Below are 23,829 nucleotides of genomic sequence, written 5' to 3'. Positions count from 1 at the left end.
TGAGAAGCAGCGCTTTAAGCCATGCTGAGTGGGTGTTTCTGTCACTGCATCTCAACTGCAACCATCTCTGATAGACCTGCAGGGCTCATACATCTGAACACAGGGCTCACATATTTAAGTCATATTGAAAGGATTCTTTCAAGAGAGACCCCGGTACTGTTCCCAATACTGAGACATTGTGGCCATGTTTCATAAGGTTGACCTTCCTGCAGCTATGACATAGGAATCCCACCTCTTGGAAAGCACTCTTAAAAAAATCTTACATGTGCTCAAGAAAACAAACACAGAAATGTCCTTTGCAGTTCTGTTACATCAAAAAAGGGAGAAAACCTAAATGTCCCTAGCTGGGGAAATTGATGTTATAGTATGTTCATATTCCCATAACGTTGCTCACATTACTGAGCAGATACTGTCCTAAATGTTTAACATAAATCTCCTTGTTTAACCTCAGGGCTTCCCTATAAGGCAGGCATAATTATTATGCCCATTTTATAGATGAGGAAACAGGTGCAGCGTAGCAACCTGCCCAAATTACTGCACAAAACTCGCTGAGCTGGGTGGGATTTGAAACCAAGCAGTGTGGCCCTGGAACTGACCTAGTTAGTCATCACGGCAGCCTGACTCATAGGGAGAAAATCCCCCCTGACCCCTGACCTTTCCACATTCACAGCCCTATTGCACACCTGTAATGCTTAAGTGTAACCTATTTTCATGCCGATCCTCTGGCCCATCCCAGGTGTACATGAGAATCACCTGCAACGCTATTTTTTAATTGTGGTAAAATATACATGAAATTTACCATTTTAACCATTTTTAAGTGTACAGTTCAGTGTATTAAGTATATTCACATTGTTACCCAGCCACCGCCACCATCCATCTCTAGAACATTTCATCATCCCAAACTGAAATTCTACGTCCATAAAACAATAACTCCCCATTCCCCCTGCCCACGCCCCTGGCAGCCACCAGGCTACCTTCTATGTCTATGAATCTGCAAACTCGAGGCACCTCATATTAAGTGGAATCACACAATATTTTTCCTTTTGTGTCTGGCTTCTTTCACTTAGCATAATGTTTTCAAGGTTCATCCATGCAGCACGTATCAGGACTTCACTCGTTTCTATGGCCAAATAATATTCCATTCCACATACAGCATATTTTGTTTATCCGTTCATCCACCAGTGGACATTTGGGTTGTTCCTACCTTTTGGCTATTGTGAGTAGTGCTGCTTTGAACACTGGTGTTCCAGTATCAGTTCGAATCTCTGCTTTCAGTTCTTCTGGGTAGATACCTAGAAGTGGAATTTTGGATCGCAGTCTATGTCTAGCATTCTGAGGACCCACCAAACTGCTTTCCAAAGTGGCTGGACCGTTTTACATTCTTGTCCGCAAAGCAGCAGAGGCCCAACTTCTCCATGTCCTCAACCACACTTGTTATTTTCTGTTTTGCTTTTTTTAAATAATGGCCATCCTAGTGGGTGTAAAGCAGTATTCCATCGTGGTTTTGATTTGCATTTCCCTAATGATTAGTGATGTTGAACAGCTTCTCATGTGCCGATTAGCCATCTGTGTATCTCCTTTGGAGAAACGTCTATTCAAGTCCTTTGCTCATTTTTTAACGGGCTTGTTTTTTGTTGTTGTTGTTGTTTAAAGTTCTTTATAGATTCTGAATATTAATCCTTTATCAGATACACAATTTGCAAATATTTTCTTTCATTCTTTTCACTCTCTTAATAGTGTCCTTTGATGCACGAAAGTCTTAAATTTTTATGAAGCCCAATTTATTTAGTTTTCTTTTGTTGCTTATGCTTTTGGTGTCATATCCAAGAAATCACTACCAAATCTAATGTCATGAGGGTTCCCCTGGTTTCTTTTTTTAAAAGATTTTTTAAATTAATTGATTGATTTTAGAGAGAGACAGGGAGAGAGAGAGAGAGAGAGAGAGAGAGACATCGATTTGCTGTTTCACTCACTGATGGATTCACTGGTTGATTCCTGTACGTGCCCTGAGCGGAGATCAAACCCACAACCTTGGTGTGTCGGGACGATGCTCTAACCAACTGAGCTACCCGGCAGGGCCCCTATGCTTTCGTCTAAGAGTTTTATAGTTTCTTTCCTTACATTGAGGTCTTTGATTCACTCTGAGTTAAGTTTTGAATGCGGCGTGAGGTAAAGGTCCGCTTCATCTCTGTGGTGGGGTGTGGGCACCAGTAACTCCAAGCTCCCCAGGTGGTTCCCAAGGGCACCCCGACTGAGAGCCACTGTCCTCCGGCACTGCAGCCTTCTTAGTCCCGGGTCACCTCGTATTGGTCTTTGCGTTCCTGCTTTCTAACACAGGCATGATCCATAGAGCCATTCAGGGGGGTTATGCTGGGCCCGGGGTGACTGTGGAAGATTCTAGCCCTGGAACTTGTCAAACGCACGGGTTCTCCAGCACTTTCCATGCCTGCCCAGTGCTGTGCACGGTGCATCTGAGGCGATGAACAAGAACCAGCCATGGGCTCAGCCCCAGCGGAGCGTGGGTGGACTCGGGAGAAGCCACGGAGTCAGATGGTAACAGGTGCTGGACAGTGGGGGACAGGCTGTCACTGCTGCTAAATCCGAGAGGAGGGTGGCCTGGGGCCAGGCTGGGGAGCAGCCCTGGAGGCCCAGAGTGGAAGGGGAGGAAGAGCTCAAGCAGAGACGTGGAGCAAATGGGGGGGCCTCGCAGGGAAGCTTCTCCAGGGGGAGGGGAGAAGTAATGGTAACACAGCAGTGTCTGCTGGAAGGCTGTCTGGCCAAGTTTCCCACTGTTATGTTTCTTCATCTTTAAAGGGGGGCGCAGCAGCACTTCCTCACAGGGCAGCTGGGAGGAGTTCGTGAGTCAGGACAGGAGAAGGCCCTGCAGCCGAGCCTGACAGAGGACGCGCTCAGTAACGCCAGCTATGGAGTCCATCCTTGTTATCCCCTTTCACCTTAACAGCAACCCTAGGAGATGCACAGCATTATCTCTATTTTTTTAAAAAGGAAACGGGATCAGAGAGGTAAAGTCAGTGGCCCACTATCACACAGCAGGAATGAACCAGGATTCAAACTCTATTCTGTTTGACTCCAAAGCCCACACACAGATCTTCCACGAAACTTGGGGGACCAAAGGCTGGTTTCTGGAATCCAGACCTGGAAAGGGCCTCTGGAGGCCACTGTCTGGCCCAGCGCCTTCAGTTGTAGAAAAAGGAGGTGACAGCCTGAGCCCCACGGCATGTCAAGCTGAAGGGGACCTGGGCTGAGGCTTCCAGCTAGACGGCTGGGCTGGAAGGGTCGCTGCGTCAGCGAGGAGTGCACCAGGCCAGGGCATGGCTCGCCCACCCGCCTCCCCACTCGGGCTGGCAGACACCCGAAGGGCTCTCAGTCCCCAACCCCCTCAGCTCGGGCCTGCAGCCCAGAGCCCCCGAGAGGCCCCCGCCCCAGCCTCCTACGCTCGGCAGTAGGAAGTCAGCAATTATAGATGACCCTTTTGGGGAGCAGAATGTAACCGGGATTCATTTGCCTGCGCAATCTTCATAATTACCACAGCAATTATTCCCCACGAGCCACTGTGACCAAGGCTTCCGCGCAGGTGCCACGCTCCATGACGCGTTACCGGCCCTCCCCACCCATAATCTCCGCGTCTGCACAACCTGCGGCCTCTCCGCTCTCCAGCCCCAGCGCGGGGGGCGTCGGGAGCGGCTTCGTCCCCACTGCGGAGCTCAGGACACAGGCTCATCCTCACCGGGGACGAGTGGCCCGTGGCAGGCGAGTTCCGGCAGGAGCTGGCCCTCAACACCTCATCTGGGCCCCCTTCCTTCCCGCCGTGCAGTTTCCAGGGCGAGGCAGAGGGACCCCAGAATAACGGTCTCTCCATTAGACAAATTCACACCCAGCACCCTGGTATGATTGAGTAAAGTAACTTCCAACTTGGGATGTTCGATAATTCTCCTTTATAAAAAATGCGCATTCCTGGTCCGCACCCTGGAATTCTGATTCTGTTGATCTGGCGTAAGACCTAACTGCCCCTATTTTGTTTTTTTAAGTTTCCTCATTTGATTTCAGTCATCAATCCAACTTTCGGAAATGTTAGGGGGCACAGGAAAGAATTTGAGTATTTTCTGTCCTTTCCCTTATTGTCAGCTTTTCCAGCAGCCAAAAGCTCCTTTTGCATATCTAAAAAAACCACTGGAAGGGCCTGGCCAGCGTGGCTCAGCAGTAGATCATCGACCTATATGATCCAGGAGATCTCGGTCTGATTCCCGGTCAGGGCACATGCCTGGGTTGCAGGCTCGATCCCCAGGAGGGGGCGTGCAGGAGGCAGCCGATCAATGACTCTTTCATCATTGATGTTTCTAGCTCTCTCTCTCCCTCTCCCTTCCTCTCTTTGAAATCAATAAAGATATATTTTAAATATATATATTTTAACCACTGGAAGAGTTAACGGAAGAGATGTGAGTCATTTGCACTTTAGTATAAATAAGTTTCCTCAGCCAGCTTTCTGCTTAATCCCTAGCTGAGATTCTGCCGATTGTAGGTGGAGAGGAGGGTCGGAAATAGGTGTTGATGGAGGAGAAAGAGAAGAGAGCAGGAAGAGGGAGGAAACAGAGGTGCTCTTGAGAGAGGTGGTAAGAGTAAGGGACTTTGAACTGAGCCATATGACTTGGAACAGTATGTCCCATAACCGGAAAACTGAAGAGGGGCTTGAACTTGTAGTAACCAACACTCATGCCAGAGTCATGCCAGACAGTAACTCCCAGTGTTTGCCTGAGCTCCACAGGGGATGCCAGGCGCAGCGGAAAGACCTGCCTATACAGCCCACGGCTAGGGAGTAGTCTAACTTTGCTACTCAAAGTGGGTCTGTGGAACAACAGCTCTGGTATCACCTGGCATTTTGTGGGAAATGTGGAATCATGGGCACGCCAGACCTGATGACTCAGAACCTTTTAGCAAGGTCCCCAGAGGCTCCTGAGCACACTGAGGTTGGAGAAGCTCTGGTCTCACCAGCACTTAGCCCAGAGAACCCTGGGGATTTCCTACTTCTAAGAGGACACTGATGGCCCGGCTGGGTGTGGCTCAGCGGTTGAGCATCGACCTAGGATCCAGGAGATCGAGGTTCGATTCCCGGTCAGGGCACATGCCCGGGTTGCGGGCTCCATCCCCAATGACTCTCCCATCATTGGTGTTTCTATCTCTCTCTCCCTCTGCTGCCCTCTCTCTGAAATCAATAAAGATATATAAAAAATTTAAAAAAAAAAGAGGACACTGATGGGCAAGAGCAGGGCTACACCATGAAACAAGTTTGGGAAGCAGATTTCTAGAGAACTGGGGAGAGGGGGTTAAACCCCACAAGGAGCCAGCCCTGCGCAGCTTCCTAAAGGAAGGGAGGGGCACAGGCCAATTAAACTAAGAAGTAAACTTGGGGCCCTAGACTTGGAATCTACAGCTGGGTGCACAGCTCACTCTGCCACTAATTTGCTGTGTGACTTTACACAAGTGATTGGCTTCGGTTTCCTCTTCGGTCAAATAGAGCTGTTTTTAGGGTGATTGTAAGGCCCAAAGGAGCTAAGATGAGAAAGCATTTTGGAAACCCTGAAACACTGGACAGGATGAATCACCGTGGCTGTTCCCTGGTGTCCTCATGAGACCCCACATAAGCCTGGCCTCACAGGCAGCAAAATTTACCTGTTTCCTCCCCACAACCCTTCAGAGCTGGAATCTCAGGCTGAAAGGAATTGGAAAAATCAAGTCACATGAGGGTTTTACTCTCTAGTAACATTTTACTGTATCTGCCAGGATCTGGTTTTGAGTAAGACCCTTGGAAATGGATATCAGGTACAGTTAGATGGGCGTGGTCCCAGGGCTCCCCAAATCTCACATTCACCCACCTACCAGAGAGCAGTGGCTCCCCACCATGATTGCACATAAGAATCCTTGATGCCTCCACCGGAATGGCTAAAAGAGAAGGACAGGCAATAGCAAGTGTTGAGAAGAATACAGAGCACCCAGAACACTCAAGCACTGCCGGTGGGAGTGTACAATGGTACCGCCACTTCGGGAGACTATCCAGCAATAGCTTCATGTGCACGTCAGACCCACACGTCCACTCTTGGGCACGCGCCCAGCAGTAATGAGCATGCCCGGCCTCCAAAGCCACATACACAAATGCTCACAGCAGGGGCATTCGCGTAAGCCCCAAACAACCCGATGTCCGTCAACAGCTGTAAGACTAAACTGTGCGCCGTGCAGCCCTGGCCGGGTGGCTCAGTTGGCTGGAGCACCATCCTGTGCACCAAAAGGTTGTGGGTTCGATTCCTAGTCCAGGCACATCCTAGGTTGCGGGTTCGATTCCTGTTTGAGGCGTGTGTGGGAGGCAACCAATAGATATTTCTGTCTCACAGGGATGTCTCTCTCTCTCCCTTCTCTCTCTCTAAAATCAATATTAAGAAAGAAAAACGTGTCCTTGGGTGAGGATTGAATTGTGTGCGGCACCGCCCAGAAGTTCTGCTTCAGGACAAAGGTACTCCTTGCACCAGCTGTGGGGAGTATTACTGCTAACAGTTCTCAGAGCCCCTCTCCAAGAACTGCCCCCACCTTACAGCCCCCTCCCGTAGCTGGTTCACACAGGCCTGATCCCTTCCTTAATTCAGGACGCCTGGGAAGCGCCAGCCAGCCTCCCCCTCCCTGCCCAGTCCTCACCAGTCCTCATCTTTGGCAAGGGCTGTCCCAGAGAGCATGACCCAGTGACCCTCCCGCGCAACCTTCATTCAGAGTCTGTTTCCCCAGGAGCCCAGCCTAGCTAGTTGGTGTCAGGGGTGGCTCCAGGGGGCAGCCCCAGAACACTGGGACCGGAGGGGCCCCCAGCAGTGGCTGGCAGGGAGGACCATGCTGCGCAGCAGGGAGCCTGAGAGCAGCTGCGAGTTAACCGCTAACACCCCCAGGTGGGCAGTGGGCAGTGGGCGCGCTGCGGGGGCAGCATCTCCAGAGTCTAAGAGGCTGCGGAGAATTAATCAGAAAGCCCAGGAGCTGCTGCTGGGGCTCTCAGCACTGGAGAAAGGCAATGAAGGGCTGAGAGTGATTAATCACTGACTTAAGGCCAAGTGTGAAAGCCAAGGGCCTCCTTAGCTGCATATAAATGTTCTCCTGCAGCTGGGGGAATGCTGAGGAGCAGGCGCAGGGCTTAATTATACGCGGGCGGAGCAGAACGTCAGAGAAGGTGGAATTCTCAGCCCACGATGTGTCTGCGGCACCAAGGTCAGGCCCCTGCATGGGAGAGAGTGGGGCGTGGAAGTGACCCCTCAGAGTGTAGCAGGCCCCCTGCCTGAAGACAATGCTGAGGATGCACCCTCAGATCTGCCCCCCTCTCCTGGCCACCGACCAAGAGCTAGGGTAAGTCATACCTTGGTCTGCTGCAGGAGCCAGTGAGCACCCAGGATGCCATCTGAGGGACTGGATCAAGGGCGAGTTGTGGGGACATGAAGTTGGATAAGGGAGCTTACCCCACAATACAAGAATTAACACCCCGCAAGCCCCCTGAGAGATGGTGTTCACACAGCTGGCAGAAAGCGGAGACGCAGCACAAGAGAACTGCCTAGGCTGTGGGCAGACTGTGCAGAGGCATCAAGAGGTGCAGAGAGCGGGCAGGCTCGGGTGGGCAGGCCGCAGCACCGGAAGGCCTGCCAGGCACCTGTCTTTCCTTTGCCAAGGCCACAGGAAGGCGCGGGTGCAAGGGGCGCAGCAGCCTGCCGAGCTCAGGGCTGAGTGGCCTCTGAAGGCCTGAGGGTAAGCGCTGCTGTTACTCAGAACAGGGCGCCCTGACAGCGATGGAGATGACCGACAGGGTCCGAAGTAAGAGGCCAGGTGGCAGGGTTTGCTCTGCAAAAGCAAAGTGGGTGCAATTATCACAGCTATTGGCGAGGTCAGAGCGGCAGCTGGGAGGGCCTGACCCACGAGGTGTGGAAACGTTAACAGAACCCGCATCCCCAGGGGCAGGCGGAGGGGCAGCCAACAGGACACCGCCACTCCATGTAATCAAAGGAAACCGAGGCCTGGTGCCCAGGGGCTGAGGGCTGCACCTCAGTAAAAAGTCATGATCCCCTGCCCAATTTCCAGACCTGGGCAAGGTTTCAGATCCAACTTACTAAAGCAGAGCCAAGGAGCCAAGGAGCCAAGGAGCCCAGGAGCCCAAGAGCAAGGGCCCTGCCACCCGAAAACAAGTATACGTAGCAATGATTCCACCAGTCCCTCCCCAGAGGAACTTACACACCCATTTATTTGGGTAACCATCACTGGAGAAAGGGACACCCAGGCATTTCAAGGACTATTAGACACAGGGTCCAAATGGATGTTGGTACCTGGGACCCAAAAAGTTGGCATGGCCCCATTTAGGTGGCAGCCTATGGGGACCAGGTGATGAACAGATTCCTGGCCCAGGTTTGGCCATTCCCCCGTCTGGGCCCTGGGGCCCATCCTGCAGGTGAAGGACAGGAGGCACAGACTCATCCTGATCCCCACTCTCCCGCATAATCACCCAGAGTGCCCTCGGGATCCGCCAGCCCCTGCTCAAATCCCAGTCCTGCCCCTTCCTGACAAATTACCCCTGGGCCCATTTTCTCCTCTGCAAAGTGGCAATGACGGCACCTGCTTCCCATGGCAGCTGTGAGAACCACAACGAGACCAGTGTCACAACACCTCCTCCCTCCCACTCTCAGCTGACCACTGTGCTGCTTGTTCTGAGAAAATGGGAGCAGACCACAGAACCGCCCCACACACGCCCCACGGCCCTGCACTGGGCCTGCCTCCCAGGGGCACTGGCCCTGCCCAGGGCTCTCCAACCGCATCTCTGCCCCCAACAGTGTTCCCCTCACGATCAGTTTTCCTCCACACAGAATCTTTCCCATCAAAAGAAACATAGTGTTGTTTCTCTCCTTGAAAAAGAAAAGAAGCCCTCCCCAGGCTGCCTCCACTCTCAGCTCCTGCCTCTTGGGGGGACAGTCCTGAAGCTCTGTCTCCACTCCCTCCCAAAGCCCCTCCAATCATGCTCTGGCTCCCACTGGCCACCACTGACGCTCACCGGGCCAAAGCCCCTGGTACCCCCTAATCTTCCCCCTAAGGCTGCTCCGCCGCTGCACAGGCCCTGACATGCACGACCCCACCCCCCACCCGTCACTGCCTGGTCACAGGGCTCAGGCCTGGGGCCTCATCTCATCCAGGCCCAATGCTGCCACCGAGCTCTAGCCTCATGAACCCCGCCTTTCCTCAGCGTCCCACCTAGATATCCAGGTCCCAAAAGGAACTTTAAAAAAAAATTTTTTTTTTAAATATCTTTATCAATTTCAGAGAGGAAGGGAGAGGAGGAGAGAGAGAGAGAGGTAGAAACATCAATGATGAGAGAATCTTCATTGATCCGCTGCCTCCTGCACGCCCCCTACTGGGGATAGAGCCCGCAACCCGGGCATGTGCCCCAACCAGGAATCGAACCGCAATGTCCTGGATCCTAGGTCGATGCTCAACCGCTGAGCCACGCCCGGACAGGACCAAACGGAACTCCTGATTGCTCCCGAGAGAAAAATACCTCCACTCAGAAAATGACACCACTGTTCCCCCAATGCTCAAACCAAAGACCTAGATTCCTCTTCCTCCCTCACCCCACATCTTACCTTGCACCCCTGCCCGGCAGCTGCGTGGGTCCGGCCCATGGGCTCTCCTCTGGGGGCCCCCTGCTGCCCCCTTTGCCCCCTACTGTAGGTCTGTCAGACCGTCATCTTTTTAAAACATAAATATGATTTTGACACCTCACACCCTGGCCAAAACCCTCCAGTGACTCACCGTCTCACTGAGAACAGATCCTGGGCCTTGCTGGGCCTACAGGTGGAACATGGAGGCTCCAACCCGTTTGCCTGCCCCCACCCCCAACACTGCCCCACTCCCCACGCCCCTCCAGCCACTCTGTCCTCTGTGCGTCCCTCACACACACCAGGCTCTTTCCTGCCTCAAGACCTTTGCACTTGCTGCTCCCAGAGCTGGATGCTCTTCCCCTGATGTCCACAGGGCTTATTTCCTCCCCTTGTTTAGGTCTCTGATCAATGTCCCTGACCCCACCCCTAAAACAGCCAGCCCACCCCTGTCACTCCCTAGCCCCTTAACCCTGTTTTATTTTCCCTTTGCAACACTTTTCACTACCTGATGTTTGTTTTTTGTTTTTCTAATTAATAGACTTTATTTTTTAGAGCAGTTTTAGGTTTGCAGCAAAATTGAGCAGAAAATACAGAGAATTCACACAGATAGCAGCTGGGTACCCCTGAAGGGGCCACTCCCTCCTCTGCCTCTTAGTGCCACTGTAAGACAGTACCCTACTGCCCAGAGCCTCTGAGGCTACAGGTGGGTCTTTAGATTGGTTTTTAGAATTCAAAAAGCCTAGTGTCTCTAACACCCAGACTGAGTCTCTAAAGACCATTCCCCGGTAAATGGATCCACAGGGAAGAGACACCCCACAGGAATGGGGAAAGTATTTGCAAATCATATATCTGATAGGGTCTGGTGTCTAGAATCACTCAACGATAAAAAGGCAAATTACCCCATTAAAAGTAGACAGAAGGTAGGAAAAGACATTTCTCCGGAAAGATACAAAGGGTTGTCCACCTGGCGTGGCTCAGCGGCTGAGCATCAACCTAGGATCCAGGAGATCGAGGTTCGATTCCTGGTCAGGGCACAGGCCCGGGTTATGGGCTCAGTTCCCAGCAGGGGGCATGCAGGAGGCCGCTGAGCAGTGACTCATCATTGATGTTTTCCTCTCTCTCTGTCCCTCCCCCTTCCTCTCTCTGAAATCAAGAGATATATTTAAAAAAAAAAAAAAAGGCCAGTGAGCACTTGAATAGATGCGCAGCATCATTAGTCACTAGAGAAGTGCAGGTCAGACTCACACCGACAGGATGGCCATGATCGAAAGGCTGGACAATCACGTGCTGGTGAGGTGAGGGAAACTGGCCCTTTCCTACATTGCTGGTGGGGAGGTAAACTGGTGTAGCCCAGAGAACAGTCTGGCAGCTCCTCAGAAGGTAAACGCAGAGCTACCATATGACCCAGCAATGCCACTCCTAGGTATAGACCCAAGAGAAATGAAAAGCCAGAAACATTTATGTCCCCACAAAAACGTGTACATAGATCCCACAGAAGCACTATTCATAATAACCCAGGTGGGAGCACCTCCAGTATCCCTCAGGAGGTGAGAGGGTCCACCACGCAGTGGAGCAGCATCCAGTCACGAAGAGGAATGAAGCGCTGCTACATGCTATGCCACAGACGAACCCTAAAAACATTATGCGAAGAAGACAACTTTGATTCCATTTGTATGAAAAGTCCAGAACAGGCAAATTTCCAGAAACAGAGAGTAGATTAGCGGTGCCAGGAGCCTGAGGGAGGGGGAGTTGAGGAGTAACTGCTAATGGGCATGGGGTTTCTTTTGGAGTGATGGGAACATTCTGGAATTAGAGGTGATGGTTGCACAACTTTGTGAATGTGCTAAAAGTCACTGAATTTAAAACATTCAAATAACATATATAAAAGGATCCACAGCTCCTCAGCGAAATGGCTGCGGGCAGCTCTGAGGAGCCTGGGACATCATTCCAGAAAACAAGCACACTTTCAAAGACCAGCATGGCTGTGTGAAAAAGGTGCCGGAGTCAACGCGAAGAGGCTCCCACTGGCCAAAGAGCAGAAATGTGAGCACTGCTGAGAATAGCGCATGCGAGGGCTGAAACTCATCACATTTATAAAAATCCATAATGATAATAAAAATCATAGTTAAAAAACCCACCAAGTCTGCCAATAACCAAATATCTGCAAGAACGCAGAGCCTGGGTCCTGCACACACCGCCGTGGCTGTGCGGACGGGCACGGCCGCCTGGAAGGCAGTGTAACATCACTGGTAAGCCCGAGTCTGCGACACCCGGCAGCCCAGGAGTCCCACTCCCAGAACAGAGCCCGTGGGACCGCAGGCACATGTTCCCCCAGCCACGGGTAGAAGAACGTTCTGGGCAGGATTTTCACAGTAGCCACAAGTCAGAAACAACCCTGACTTCTGTAGACAGCACACCGGAGAAGTAAAACGTGACGTATTCACATATTGGAACAGTAGGCGATGCTGAAAAATGAAAGGACGCCTAGACACACGGCAAAGAGGAAATGTTAACTGAAGAAAAGCCAGACATTAAATAAAAATTCTGTTCATTAAAATTCAAAAAGAGACAGAACTATTTGGGTTTCGATGCATATTTGTCGTAAAACCAGAACCAAAGCAGCTAGTAACCCTGGCTATTTAGAATGGAGGCTCCCTCTGGAGAGGGGGGCTTGTGGGGTGGCCTTTGGGAGCTGTGGCAAGTCTCTATTTTTGACCTAGACAGTGGCGACTTGGGTGTTGACTTTTTATTAATTTATTAAAATGTATAAACTGTTTTATACATTTTTACATTTTAAAAATGGGAATAAGACACTCACTGGTTACCTTTGGGGTTGCTAGAGCACAAACTCGTTTCTCTAAAAATTGATAAAGGGAAAGAATGGAGCTTTTGTCCTAGTGTAGGCAGCATATTTCAGAATAACAAAGTAGGTTATTCTCAAAGGAGAGGCAAAGTTCTGCCTGGCCAGCGCGGCTCAGTGGTTAAGTGTCAACCCATGAACCAGGAGATAGCAGTTCAATTCCCGGTCAGGGACCAGGCCCGGGTTGCAGACTCCATCCCCCATAGAGGGCCTGCAGGAGGCGGCCGATCAATGACTCTCATCATTGATGTTTCTCTCTCTCCTTCCTTCTCCCTTCCTCTCTCTGAAATCAATAAAAACATATTAAAGAGGAAAAGTTCTTTACAGAAATATAACTAATGCAAAGATCACCATCTGGTAAGGAGAAAAATGTGACCGAAATCAGAAGCTAACCTGCAGTAAAGGTGGGATGGCCACAGCCCTCGGGGCTCCCCATCTCTCCCAGGCCCTGCACCCCCGCCCAGCCACCGTTGGAGGGCCTGATTCCCTGCAGACTGCTGCGCTCCAGCCATGTGGCCAGGCTGCAAGCAGAGTAACCCTCCACTGGCCAGGCCAACAGGGAGATGGGCTTATTGGCATGTGCTTCAAATGCTATTTTGTGTCCAAACTTTGTACAAATATTCCTGGAGTTCTACCAAGTGGGGAACAGGCCCCCCTCAGTGCAGCCCCTGGAATGAGTCTCTGGTCTGAGGTTGGGGACAGAGCCCAGGCCTCCAGTGCCCTGTTCAGAACAGCCTGGGGGTGGGATAGCCACAGGCTCCTGGTGGGAACAGGGGTCTCCGGGAGCTGGAGCTGACGCAGGCTGGTGCGCCACGCCCATTCTCCTGCCTTGCAGACCCCCATCACCGGGCAGCGTGGGGGCCTCCCCACCCTTACATGCCCCAGGTGGCAATGCTGTGACTTGGTCTCCCCCTGTGGGGCTTGTCTTGGCCCTGTTTGGGGAGTGGTCAGGTGGGAAGGAAGTCTGCTTTGATTTGCCATCCTGTCCCCGGCCCTGCCCAGGGGCTCCTGAGCCAAGCCAGCATTGCAGCTGACCAGGCCAGCTCGTATGAGGGGGGAGGGGCCCCCAATGCCCAGGCCTAGCTGGGGGGCAGAAGGACCCACCCAGCCAGTCAGGGCCAGTGACAAAAGGGCTGGGAAGGGGAGCAGAGGCGGAGACTGTGGGCCCTGTAGGGAGTGGGAGGCCTCCATCCGAGGTGCCCCGTCTGGGGCAGGGCCAAGTGGGGCAGGTGAGATGGCAGCCGGTCATCCAACACTCAGGGAGCAGGCAGCGGTGGCAGCCTGGTGTCCGATGGAGCCACTGATAGAGGTGACACCAGATATCCTGCTGTGGGTAGGGCCGGGGGGAGGGGAGGCAGGATGGGGAGAGCCAAGTTCAGAACAAGGTTGAATCCCAGCTCCATCACACACTCAATGAGGGACCCCGGCCTGAAGCCTTAAACCCTCTGCTGCCCCATCTTACCCACCTGAAAACGGAGGGCTGCGAAGATGAACTGATCGACAAGGTGCCTAGCACAGTGCCCAGCACATAGTAAGTGCTCAACAAACTTCACAGGTTGTCATCATGGAGTTGGGCTCAACAGGGGTGAATAGGGTGGTGGACAGCTAAATGCTGGACAGATCCACAGACTGGAAGCTCCAGGGGGTAGGACAAAGCCGTTCATTCCCCACCGGATGGCCAGTGCCCAGTTCAGTGTGGGCACAGCACTCAATACCTGTAGGTTGAATGAATGCCTGAGAGTAAAACTATGAACCAGTAGTCACTAAGACAATCTCTCCACCAGTCAGTGGATCCCCAGGAAGAGCCTGAACTCAAATCCCAGGCCTGCCTCTTCCTGCCTGAGCAACCCTAGGCAAGTCATTTCACCTGACAGCCTGCCTCCTCGCCTAGCAAATGGCAATAATAGTAACTAATGAATACCTTCCTCATAGGTTTATGGCAGGGCTCAAAACAGAAAATGGATATGGAAATGCAGGAAGTGCTGGCGGTGTCCCTTATCGGACGGGGCACCCCTGCCCCAGCACTGCAGGTGCGGGCTGCCAGTGGCTCAGTCACCCCCGCGTCCTGAGAGGTGGCACAGGCTTCTGTGTGAACTGCCTGGGAGGTCATGCCCCCTCCTGGACACAGCCTGATGAGGGGGTCCAAGGCCTGGCCACTTGCCTGGAGGAAGGAAAGCCTGTGGTGCTTGCTGCTCCCAGCTCGCCGTGGGCTGAGGCTAGAGCTGGACGTCCGCTGAAGGCCGCCCCCCCAGCGGCTCCCTCACCCAGCAGGCGCCTGGCTCCCTTCTCCTGCGTACCCACCAGATAAATCACCGCCCAGGGATCCCTGTGCTGGACTCTGCTTCTAGGGACTCCAACCTAAGACTTGTGAAGTGCAGGCACAAGCATGGTGGGGTTTTATTTTCCAGGAAATGCTCCCAGAAGAGGAGCTGGCAGGCAGCACCGCGAGAGGAGGTCCACAATGCGGGCAGGGTCCTGCTCCGCCCTCGCCCTCGCGGGACCCAGTGCGGGCAGGGCGGCCGACAGAACCAGCAGGACTGTACCATCCGGGATGTGCACCTGCTCGGGAGGAAAACCAAGCGGGGCAGGGGACGGAGAGCGCCGGGGGCTACTGCAGATGAGACCCTGGGAAGGCCTGTCTGAGGAGGTGACAGGGCAGAGATGTGAACACCGTGAGCCAGGCAGGCCTCTGAGCCCGCACAGGGCACAGCAGTGCAAAGGCCCTGAAGCAGGAGGATATCTGATACATCCAAGAAATGGCCAGGAGCCCAATGAGGATGGAGTGGTGTGAGAGGAGGTCAGAGGTACTTGGGCAGCCACACCACTCAGGGCCTTGTGGGCTGTTGTAGGACTTTTGGTAGGACTTTGGGCTCTATTCTGAATAAGAGAAGTCATTGAAGTTTCGAGCAGAGGAAGGACATGACCTCATTTAGGTTTTAAAGGGATCTCTTTGCCTGCTGGGGCAAGGAGGGGGGCAGGGAGACCAGGCAGAGCTGCTGCAACAGCCCAGGAGAGCGACAGTGGGGTGGTGAGTGGTCGGATGCTGGGAGAGTCAGGAGGACTTACTCATGACTGCAAGAGGGGTCAGGAGGCGGGTGACCCTAACTAGCAACTTACAGAGGGGACCGAGGAACATGTTAAACTACAGCACAGGGAAGCAATCAACAAAATCCAGACTTGGGAGATTCTACAGGACAAATATCCTGGCTTCTCCGATAGATAAATTGCCAAGGAAAAGGAAAAGACAGCCATGGCCGGTGTGGCATCATCCAGTGCATCGAGAGGTCACAAGTTCGAGTCCCAGTCACGGCACATGCCCGGTTGCAGACTCGATCCCGGGTAGGGGGCGTGCAGGAGGCAGGCAATCGATGTTTCTCTCTCTCCCCCTCCCTCTCTAAAATCAGTTTTTAAAATATTTTTTAAAAAAGAAAAAAGATAAGAAAAGAAGCCCTAGCTATTTTGGCTCAGTGCTTACAGTGTCGGCCGTCCCGTACTGAAGGGTCTCAGGTTCAATTCTGGTCAAGGGCACATACCTCAGATGCAGGTTCCACCCCCGGCTCAGTCTCCACGTGCAGGAGGCAGCCAATCAATGTGTCTCTGTCACATCGATATTTTTCTCTCTCTCTCTCCCTCCCCCTTCCACTCTCTCTGAAAAGCAATGGAAAAAATATCCTCTGGTAAGGATTAAAAAAATAAATAAATAAAAAATTTTAAAAATAAAATAGAAAGATGGAGGGGAAACTGTGGACTAAAAGAGACTTAAACATATCAACCAATTGCAATGTGGGGACCTTATTCCGATGTTGACTCAAACAAACAAACAAACAAACAAGCAAACAAAAGACGCGTCTGACAACCGGGAATGTGAATGCTGAGTGGCTGGTTGACAGTGTAAAGCAAAGGTTACTTCTTAGGCGTCATAACGGTATTGTGGTTATGGTAGGAAAAACCTTTATCTTGATATATTTGTGAAGAAATGGTGGCTGGGATGTGGTTTGAAGTATTATGGGAAGGAGAGGGTAAAATGAAATGAAACTGGCCCGAGTTGATAACAGCTGAAGTTCACTAACGGGTACATGGGGTTCATTATTCTAGTCTCTCTAATTTTATAAAGGCTTAAAATTTTCCACAATAAAAAGTTAAAAAGCAAAGGACAAAAGAAGAAGCTGAGTCCAAGGGAAGGCACTGAATGGGCCAAGGACCCTCTGTGGGCCAGTATCACCCTGGGTCTCCCGCCCCCAGCCCATGCTCCTGCCCGGCCTCAGCTGTCACCTCCCTGGAGGCTAGTCAAGGCTGGACCCAGGGATAGCTCGTGTGTCCCTGGGGAAGGCCCAGGTAGGGCAGAGGGGGCTGAAGGATGCTGGGCCTCCGCCAGACCCTGCAAGAGGCAGGGAGAGCCCTGGGCCACTGCACCAGCAAGTCCAATGAGCAGGGTCATCTAAAGCATCCGCATCTGCCCCACCAGCCCCTTTTCCCACTTCCTCGGAGTCCTGCGCTGCTCTCCCCTCCAGCCCCACGCTCGCCTCTCACATTTCAGCTCTGCATCTTCGTCCCTGCTGTCACTGCCTGGAAGGCACCTTCCACCTCTCGACCTACCATCCTTTCCTTGCTTGCGTGCCTCCAGCCCAGTCTCTGGGAGCACGCCCGCCTGCGCTCCGAGACAGGGACCATGTCCACGCCCAGCCGGCGGCGCTGGGCACAGAGGGGAGGAGCAGGGCCTCTGGGTCCAGGCTGCACGGCTGCGGACCTGCCTCAGCCACTTACGTGCAGTGCGACCTCAGGCAAGTCACTCGACCCGTTTCCACATCTATAAAGTAGGGATAACCTCGTAAGTTACTGAGAAGACTGAATGAGGTAATAAGTATGGCTATATGGAACAGTGGACCTCAGGCCCGTGGCACCGCCTCCAGGCCCGCCTCCCTCCCTTGTGCCCCCACAGGACACCCCAATGTCACACACACATCGTGGGTGTTCAGTTACCACTTTCCTGAACGCTCAGCTTCTGTGAGGCTCCTTCCGCAGCCCTCCTGGTACCCAGACTTACCTTGCCCCCTTCCCATCCCAGCAGCTCTTACCCACCCCAGGATTGGGAAGGGGAGGAGAGGAGAAACGGGAAACCAGCCACAAATAAAAGCCCTTTGGCCCTGCCGGGTGTGGATCAGCACTTGAGCGTCGACCTAGGATCCAGGAGATCATGGTTTGATTCCTGGTCAGGGCACATGCCCGGGTGTGGGCTCGGTCCCCAGTCAGGGGCGTGCAAGAAAGAGGCAATCGATCAATGATGACTCCCTCATCATTGGTGTTTCTATCTCTCTCTCCCTCTCCCTTTCTCTCTCTGAAATCAATAAAGATATATATTTTTTAAAAAAAAACTCTTTGAACCCAAGTGGCAGCCTCTGACTCAAACGCCAGATTAGGGGAATGCAATTTAAGTGCTCTTTTTTTTTTTAGATTTTAAAGAAAAATCTCAGGTATTATCAAGTATAATTTTAATTATGTTTTTACCAGGAATGATGTCTGTTGTATAAAATGCAAACAGCACAGGATGCTGAAATACAGAGGAAACACCCCCTCTTGCCTGTACTTGGACTCCCAATACCTGGCCAGAGGTAAGCTCTGATGACCATCGGGTCCACTGCCTTCTAGACATTTTTATGCAATATGAACACAGAGATATATGTGTATGTTTTTAATCTTCACCAGAGGACATTCTTAGAGAGAAGAAGGAGTTGGGGGAGAGAAAGAGAAACATCCATTGGTTGCCTTCCATATGTGCCCTGACCGGCAATGGAACCAGCAACCTTTTGGTGCACAGGACAACACTCAACCAACTGAGTCACTCTGGCTGGGCTAGATATATCTGTATTTTATTTTATTTTATTATTATTATTTCTTAAATATATCTTTATTGATTTTAGTGAGAGAAAGGGAGAGAGAGAGGAACATTGATGATGAGAGTCATTGACTGACTGCCTCCTGCACGCCCCCTACTGGGGATCAAGCCCACAACCCGGGCATGTGCCCTGACTGGGAACCGAACCTTGATCTCCTGGATCGTAGGTCGATGCTCAACCACTGAGCCACGCCAGCCGGGCAGGAATATCTGTATCTGTATTTTTAAATGGGATCATGCTACATCCTGTTCTACCAAGTCACTTGCTTTAAATAGACGATATGTTCTGATTGTCTTCCCACCCTGGTACTGAGCTCTGCCCCGTTCTTTGCTCTCAGTGTTCCCAGCGCCTAAAGCAGTGCCTGCTGCACAGAAGATTCACATCAAGATCACTGACTGCAAGAAAGAATGAACCGCTGCTTAAAATCACATGGTCTGGAGAGGGCCTGATTATGTCACCGCCCTCCTGCTGAACATTTAGCTTAACCACAGTGACCATCCCCACTGAAGTCTTTTTGTCCCCTACTAAGAGGGAGTCTGTAGGAGAAATTCCTGGACGAGGAACTGCCAGGTCAAAACTTTAGTGGCTACTGACAAAAAGGTAGAGCTGACCTGTTCTCCCAGGCTGATGTGTGGGTTCCAGTCTCTAATACCCTGTGCCACACAGAGGGCTTTATTATGACAAAGACTTTTATTTCTCGAATGGATTAACCTTATTTAGTGACTCCACCCTTGATCATCAAGTCTCCTTTTGTCCCTCCTGAATAAATAAGAGGATATATCATTTCATTATTTCTGAGCAGCACTAGGGAACCAAAAGCCACAAATGGGGAGCTACCTCTAGACAGAAAACAGAAACAGTTATAGATGCAAAAGTTGAAACATCTCATTAATTTCTAAAAATGGACTTTTTTTTTTAACTGTCAAATTCAAACAAGTATCCATTGACCCCTGCCCCATACAAAAAAAGAGTAAATTAGGAGCCCTGCACTCCCTCCCTCTCTCTCTACTCCTCCCCATCCCAGTCTAGGGGGGCCAGATTTAGCAAATAAAAACACAGGACACCTAGTTATGTTTGGCTCTCAGAGAGGCAACAAATGAAATTTTTAGTACAAGTGAGTCCCCTCTTGGGTAGTGAACAGTATCTGTTGCCCCAGCTGCTGGGAGTGCTGGGAGCACATGACCCTCAGCTGGCAGCCCTTTAGGGGCTACTGCTGCTTCGAGCTCTCGGCCGAGGGCACACCCAGTGCCTGATGGATGTTCAGGTCTGCAGGCTACACCATTCTAAGCACATTCCTCCCTAAAGGGCCCCTCTGGCCCAGAGCATCCAGAGGGTCCCTGAGGTTTCCTGTTGGACCAGCATCTGACGTCAACTTGTCCCTCTGGCCATCCTGCGTCCTTCCTCTGCTGTTCACAGGTGAGGCTCGAGGGACTCCCCACACACACACACACACACACACGCACACTAATGCCTGCACCTGCTTCCTGGGACCCTGATCTGCCCCACCGGCCCCCAGTCCCCAGCTTCCCCTCCAGTCCACTGGGCTGGAAACCAGCCACAAAGTGCCCACAGTGGGTGGGTCTGGTGCTAGCTAATGGGTTTTCTTCATTTGGCCTTCCAGTACATTCTAAAATTTCTACAACAAACATGTATCGCTTTGGTAATTAGACAAAATAATAAAAGCTTTTTTAAAAAAAAGATAAATCTAAAACCAAAGCAAGCAGCCCTCATCCACCTGGCAACCCCCTTCCCTCCCCCATTGCTCCCACCTGCTTCCCCAGGGCAGGCTCCCGAAAATCAGCACACACACACCCCCCCTCCCGTCCTGCTAGGCCCACAGGCACTTTCACTTCTCCACTGAAGGCTTCTACCACCAGCTTGTCCCTGCTGGGGGGTTATATGCAAATTTATGACCGGTTCCTCATGTCCTACTGGGAGAAGAAAAATGCTGTATGAGTCCTAAGACTGGTGAGGAGAGAAAGGAATGGTGGGACCAACATGCACTTGCACAAATGCAAACTAGGACTGCTCAGTGCCAGGCACTGCGGGTGCAAGCGGACAGGACACAGACCCTGCCCCCACGAACTTCACAGCCTAGGGGCGGGGGACAATAATGAAAAGCCCCAGAGGCTTCTGTGTGAGGGGAGGTGAGCAGGGTGTGTGGGGAGCTCCCAGGCCAAGCCCAAGCTTTCTGGAAGGAAGAGAAGACTCAGGCAATCCCAGGGGTGAGAAGGAGTGTGTGAGGAGGAGAGAGGGTGTTCTAGAGGCCTGCAGGTGAGAGAAGAGCAACTTATTTGGGGAACTGAAAAGTTTAGAGCAGCTGGAGGGCAGAGGGAGGGTGAGAAGGGAGAGGAAGCTCAGGCAGGGCCACATTAAGGAGACTGCACTTTGTCCTCAGGACAATGGGGAGCTATTGAAGGATGTAGAGCAGAGGAGTGACAGGCTCAGATGTGCATCATATAAAAATTGCTCTCCTGCTCAATGAGACCCATTGATATGGGTGTTTTTATTCATCCACAACCGTCACAGTCACACTTAATCATGCACATTCTGCCTACTGTGCGGGGACTGCAGCCATGGAGCACCTGGAGCCTGTGTCTCCACAGGTAGAGACATCCCCAGCAGCTAGGCCCACAGCGCTCTTGATCTTGCACTAGGGGATGGAGGCTTAGAGCATGGACTCTGGAGCCTAGGGTCAAATCCTTGTTCCTCCCTTTCAATCTATTCGACCCTGAACAGATAACTTATCTGCGCCTACGTCTCATTTTTAACATGGGCATATTAACAGTAGCTATATCACTGGCTACTGAGGATTGAATGAGTTAAAAATACATGGGACAGGCCCTGGCACGTGGCAAGCGCTGCACACGTTATTTTTACTGCTGCTACTGCACCCTCCCCTCAGTCCCTGGGGCCACCCACCTGCGGGCACTAACTAAAACATCCTCCACTTGCCTCCCTCTACCCCAGAAGCACCCCTCTCTTACTCTCTCCATTGCTCGGGGCCCGGACAATGCCAGAGAGGAGGAACCTATGGGCTCTACGACAACCAAACACGCTGACCTGGGTCTGGGGCCTTTCCCAGCTCCCTCAAGCCAGGAACTGAGTGTCACCCCTGGCTCTGTTGCTGACCTTCTCTGGGTCTCAGTCTTTCCCCCTTTAAGGTGAGGACAAGAGCAGCTTGCAGATGTCCTATCAGCACGGCTGTCAAGGAGTAGCAAGGGCTGGGGGAAAGCTCTGCAAATGTCCAAGTCCGCCACAGACATGCGAACCTGGGGTGGCAGCCTCTTCTGTCCTGCGGTTGTTTTCCTCCACACAATGGAGTCACGGGGTTTGTTCAGAGCTCACTATGAGGACCCCAGAAGCTGAGGATGGCCTGGGTTGGGGCTTCCAAGACTCCCTAATGCTGACTGGGATTTTCCAAGGGTTGGGATAGAGAGACAGACCTCTGGTCTGAGCTGAGCACCCCAGGAAGAAAGTGCTAACCCAGGGGCCGAGGAAAGCTAGACCTTCACCCAGGGCTTTCCACCAAGCCTGGACAAGCCAGGGCACTCAAACCAGGTCCTAAAATGACCCACTGGAGACTGCAGCATTTATCTCCAAAGCCACAGCTGCCCACTAGTTCCAGGTCCAGGAAGGGCCTAAATGTGACTGTCTTGTTTTCCGTGGCTCTTTGGTCCTAGGGAATGGGAGGAAAACCCAAGAGGGGGCTCATCCCTCTCCTTCAGGTTGCCAGCTATTTCCCAGAGTTCAAGTTCATTCATTTACTTATGCCACAAACATTTACTTGGTGCCAGATCCTGGTCAGGTGCAGGGTCCATGACAGAGATGAATCAGACAGGTTTCTACCCTGAACGTCTAGAGAGCAACAGACAAGACATAAGAAGCCAAACCACAAGGCAGACTAGGTCGGAGACGCAGGGCAGGAGGCGAGTCTCTCACCTGGGGCATCAAGGAAGCTACCTGGAGGGGGTGGCTTATGAGTGGTGATTGGACATGTGATGGGAAGGCCAGGTAGGTGAGGGATAGAACCTCCAGAATCACTGACAGTTCTCTTTGCACCCCGCTGTGCTGGTGCCAGGGCAGTGTGGTTATTTGTGGTTATTTGTGGTTATGCCCCAAGAAACGCGGCCACGTGTGTCACTGCACGCGGGGTGCAGAGCAGGGTGGTGGGGGTGGGGGCAGCTGGGGCTTGAAGCTGGTTCGGGCCAAGCCCTGGGGTTTGCCACTGTGTCCCCCACACCCTGATGACCTTTTAACGTTTACATGGCCTCCTGTGAAGCAAAAATAAGGGGGGGGGGCAAAAGGCATCAAACGGCCTGGGGAGGAGGGCAGTGCCAGACTGACCGTGGCTTCTGCTGGATCTGCTGGCCATTTAGGGTCACCTCCTTCTCCTCTCCCCCCTCCCAACCCAGCTGTGGGGGAAGGGGCCGAGGGACAGAAGGAAATATCTGCAGTTGTAACCCAGACAGGGCATAGGGCGCATCAGCTGCTGTGCTTCTCCCCAGCCCACTCTGATCCATAAAGGCCTTTGCGCCAAAGCTGGCACCAGCCCACCCACCCCGCCGGTACCTGAACGCCCCAGGGCTGGGACCCCAGGGGCCTGGGTCCCAGTTTACCAAGGAACCTATTTCCTGCGTTTTCCTCTGGATTAAGGCCTCCGCCGCCGCCAGCTCCTTCTCCCAAGGGGCCCACGGCAGGGGCATCCTGGCACTACCTGGGGCTGTCCACCAACCCCCGGCGCTTGCACAGCGCCCGGCCGCGCGCTCGCCTCTCTCCAGGTGACTGCCCCATCCCCCCGCGCGCCCGCCGGGAAGCGGCCGGTCTCCGCGCCCCCCGCGCGCCCGCACCCGCTACCTGGCCCTCCCCGCCTTCCAGCCGGCGCCAGACCCCTTACCTGGGGCACGAGCGCCCCGCACCAACGCCGGCCCGCGGCGGCCTGGGCCCGGCCTCAAGCCCAGAAGACTTCGCGGGGGAAGAGGCTGCGCCGCCGCCGCGTCCCCGGGATGTCTCCGGGCTGCGGGGAGGAGGAAGGTCAGAGCCGAGGCGCGGGCGGGGGGGGAGGGGGAGGCTGCGCAGATGCGCGCAGATTAGGGAGGCATTTTTAGCGAGCCAATGGCGGGCGGCCGGGCCGGCGTGTCTGCGCAGGTGGAAGGGCTGCCGAGGAGGCAGCAACCCGCTCCGCCGGCCTCCGGGGGAGCCCCCTGCCCCGGCTCCCCCGCGCCCCAGCTCCCGGGCCGGCGCCCTGCCCCAGGGGCTGCCCCCAGCCGGGGCAGAGGGGCTCTGCGGCGCCGGGTGCAGGGAGCAGGGAGCAGGGTGCAGGGTGCAGGGAGCAGGGTGCTGGGAGCAGGGTGCAGGGAGCAGGGTGCTGGGAGCAGGGAGCAGGTTGCAGGCA

General features: G+C 53.0%; 1 protein-coding gene across 2 annotated transcripts in view; it reads right to left on the bottom strand.

The window, feature by feature from the left end:
• Window positions 1-23,448, bottom strand: part of PACSIN1 (protein kinase C and casein kinase substrate in neurons 1) — a 51,422-nt gene extending 27,974 nt beyond the window's left edge. For both annotated transcript variants that reach the window (XM_081140950.1, XM_081140953.1), the window contains exon 1: window positions 23,332-23,448. The gene's annotated coding sequence lies outside the window, so the exon portion shown is untranslated. The remainder of the gene's footprint in view (window positions 1-23,331) is intronic.
• Between the last annotated feature and the right edge of the window lie 381 nt (window positions 23,449-23,829).

The sequence above is a fragment of the Miniopterus schreibersii genome (assembly GCF_964146895.1).
Source record: "Miniopterus schreibersii genome assembly, chromosome: 6".
NCBI lineage: Eukaryota > Metazoa > Chordata > Mammalia > Chiroptera > Miniopteridae > Miniopterus > Miniopterus schreibersii.
This window is presented reverse-complemented; position numbering and strand designations above follow the sequence as displayed.